General features: G+C 35.9%; 1 pseudogene; it reads right to left on the bottom strand.

Moving 5' to 3' along the window:
• Positions 1 to 210: 210 nt before the first annotated feature.
• LOC147980337 (protein FAR1-RELATED SEQUENCE 5-like) lies at positions 211 to 2,833 on the bottom strand (annotated as a pseudogene).
• Between the last annotated feature and the right edge of the window lie 951 nt (positions 2,834 to 3,784).

The raw sequence follows: 3,784 nt of genomic DNA, 5'->3' as shown, positions 1-3,784 counted from the left end.
AGCACTTCGTGTGTCTCAAATATACCTAGCAAAACATTTGTAACAACATATCTACCTAGCAAGGCATATGTAACAACATATCAACAAAACATATTAGTTTTTTTAACTTTTCTTATTACCACAAAATAAAACTAAATAGTTCAAGCTCAACTATAGCTATAACAAGTGTAACTTATCAAAAAAATTATCGACACAATAATTAAAATCCATCTAAATTTTCTCATCTAACAATGCAAAAAGTTCTTCATCAAGAAAAATTATCTTCTTCCTTGCTGCCAAACATAAATTATCTTCTTCCTTGGTGCAAACATAATGATGAGCATCAACCATTCTTCTTTTTTGAGCTGCTTTCTTCCAAGTTTTATTTTTAGATTGTGGCTTCAATCTTTCTCCTTTGTTCACAGACTTGGATGGCCGTATAGGAGGATCTTTCAACGAATTTTCTAACTGCACTTCCGGTTGCTATTTCTTTCCTTGCAACTACTTCGAATGAATTTGAGCAATACCATCCAAAAGTTCTTTGCTAAGTTTAGAATCTTTGTTGATGTCTGAGCAAGCTTCACCAACTTTACTCATCAAAATAGCATATCTGACTGCATTGTGTGACTGATCTTCACCTGTGAGCAGCACCATTTCTTTATTGCACTTATCCAATTCTTTTTCTCGAAAGGAAATAGTCCATCTCTTAACAATAAGCTTATCTGGAATATTGGTAATGTCAAACTGCGTAAAAAATCTGAGAATATGGCAACAAACAATACCATCACGCTCAAACTTCCCACGGAAACATTTGAATGAACCAGTAGTAAGGTCCACATGGACTCTGAACATTTCTCTTGTGAATTCTGGTTTCTCATACTTGATGTGTTTTTTCAAACCATAGACTTTATCCTTCTCAATTTCAATAACTTTAAAAGTTGTCGCATTCACTAATTCTATCAAAAACTTCAAGTAGATTCCTCTGGTATATATTGCTGCTGCATGCCGTTCAACGGCGTGATGACTCCAAAAGACAGGAGTCTTCTCATTCGACAGGAATCTATCCTGGTTTTCTATGTGAACAACATTCTCTTGGAATAGCACGTACTGTTTCATGAATGCCTCTATAGTATCTTTCCTCTTGATATAGTCTTTGAAATTTGAGTTGAAGCTTTCACTACGAGTGGTTGACCTGATGAAAGGGAAAAACACCCCTCGAAAATAAGCTGGAACAAAGAAGGTCCGGTTCTCCCACATCCTTTTGATGTGAGCATGCTCAACACACTTATACTTCAGAACAAATTTCTCCCATCTTTCTTCAAATTCTTCAACGGTGATGGATTGTAATAAACACTTGATCATATATTTTTCCATGTTTTCCCTCGTAGCCATGAAAGCACTCATGTTTTCTCGCACATTTTAAATATATGCCAAAGACAGAACCTATGTAATGCATCTGGAAATACTTGAGGAATAGCAGCTTTCATCCCTGTGTCTTGGTATGTCAATATTATCCCTGGTTTTTTCCACTGCATGACCTCCATGAAAGTTTCAAACAGCCACACAAAAGTATCCGAAGTCTCACCTTGCAATAGCGCCCAACCACAATTGTTCTTCCATGGCCAACAATTCCCACTATAGGTGCAAAAGGCATGTTATATTTGTTTGTGCTATAAGTGGTGCCAAACGAAATAATCTCACCAAACAACCGGTAGTTCAATCGGGAACGAGCATCTGTCCAGAACAAGCTGACAACCGTGTTGTCTGTATCTCTTTGCATCCTATAGCAGAAACCAGGAGTATCAATTTGTAGCTTCTCAATGTACTGCAATGTCCATTCAATATCTGTGTTCTCCTTTTTGCGCACATGTTCTCCCTATTTCAAATCCAGTTTCTTCACATCAAAGGTAATGTTTCCCAGCTTCCCACCACAGAGCTTTCTGAATATACTCATGATTCTTCTTTGTTTCACTCTGTGTTCTTGAAGCAATTTTGACAACATGATTTCTACCTCATTCATGTTTTTGTGGCTTAAGAAAAAAATTGTAAGTGATGGAGACCTTACTAGATCATGGTTATGCTCGAGAGACATTGATGCAATATGCCACTTGTCATCCACCAACTTCACTGTTATACTCATTGGACAATTTGTCCCTTCAACAATGTTTCTTTTCCTTTTCTTCAAACCGGTGTTGACACTTGGTCTTTTCTTACTTTTGTTGCACTGGAAATACAACTTCATGTTCTTATAATTCCTTCCTTTTATCATTGAGAAACCATTCAATTGAGCATAAACATTTACAAACCGGGAAGCATCATCCAGTGTTGAGAACACTTTACCAACTTCTGGCATACTAGCATTGTATGCTTCGTCTGGTGTAGGGAACGCATACTCTTCATTCACTGCACAAGCTACTGTCTCTTCATCAGAATCTTCGCTCTCAGAATTTCCTTCATAATCACACTCAGAATTCCGAGCCAAAGAAAGTACCTACAAAGGGAAGGAACACAACTATTCGACATCAGAATAAGAATCTTTAGAAAACAAAGTTAATATCTAGAAAGTCTTTTTTTTATTTTTTACTCCAGAAATGCAGAATCTTACCTCAGGGCAAATATTTTCCACTTCTTCTGTTGTTGTCAAAGGTTCATTGCACATGTTCTCACCAACATTGTCCTGTAAAGATTTATTTACATTTTAATAGTCATATAATTTCTCAATTTACTTTATTTTCCAACACAATCACTTGCAGCTTTTCCCTTTTTTTCTCACACTGATCCACTTGCTCAAACTTAGCACTACTGCTGAAGATGATTCAGTGACATTGTAGTTGTTCTCATCATTTATGTCCATTGGCTGGCAAAAAAATGAAGATATTCTTTCTATCAAACACTTCAACTGTATTCAAGATCTTGCCACATTTTTCAATTGAGAAAAATATATGCTGGAATTATAATTGCACTACCCAGTTTTGTAAGTACTTCCAGTCTACTCATTGTTATTTGACATTCGCAAATCTTCGGTGATGATGTTTGGTGCAACTTCTTCTATTTCTTTGTCAATGCCCCTAAATAAATTGAACCCTATTTCAGCTACTTGACTCTCAATCAGTTCCTGCACAGCATTTTTGTGTGTGTTAAAGTTTGTTAGTTCATATCACTTCCTAAGAAGAAATGCATTTGAAATCAGACATGTCAAACAACCAACCTCAGTTTCTTTCCTCAAACTTTGATATTGAACAAACTGATCAAATTCTTCCATCAAAGGACACCCCTAAGAGAAAAGTGAAATAAATTTAAATGATTTTTCATCCTAAGTGAAATCATACGTGAAGCGATTGAATCAAGGACAGTGACTCACCACACTTGCAGCTTCTGCAGCACATTTGCCCGTTGTAGGTTTGAGCAGCTTGTCATCATTGTTGTTCCTTCTCTTCTTCACTTCTTTTCCATTGGATGCAGTTCTTTTCTCAGTTTGCTTCTGTATCCACAAGAAAACAACATGCATTTTCTCTTTTTTCAGTATTTTCCTCGTGTTGTAATCACTAAGTTTTTAAATAAGCACACTCAACTTTTATTTTTATAAACAAGAAATGTACTAAACTTCTTAGTAATCTCTTTCTTCTTATTGATTACTTGCTGGTTAGCAAAACTGCTTTCACCTTCCATCTGGATGTACCGTAGGCTGCAACCATAATTCAGAATCTTCTGTTACTTTTTTTAAACAAACAAGACACCACGTACTACTTATTTTACATTTTTTTGTGAACTTTTTCAAACTTGACAATATGTGAAGTAAAACGAA

Source organism: Triticum urartu, chromosome 3A (genome assembly GCF_056163025.1).
Source record: "Triticum urartu cultivar PI428250 chromosome 3A, HENAU_Tu73, whole genome shotgun sequence".
NCBI classification, from domain to species: Eukaryota; Viridiplantae; Streptophyta; class Magnoliopsida; order Poales; family Poaceae; genus Triticum; species Triticum urartu.
This window is presented reverse-complemented; position numbering and strand designations above follow the sequence as displayed.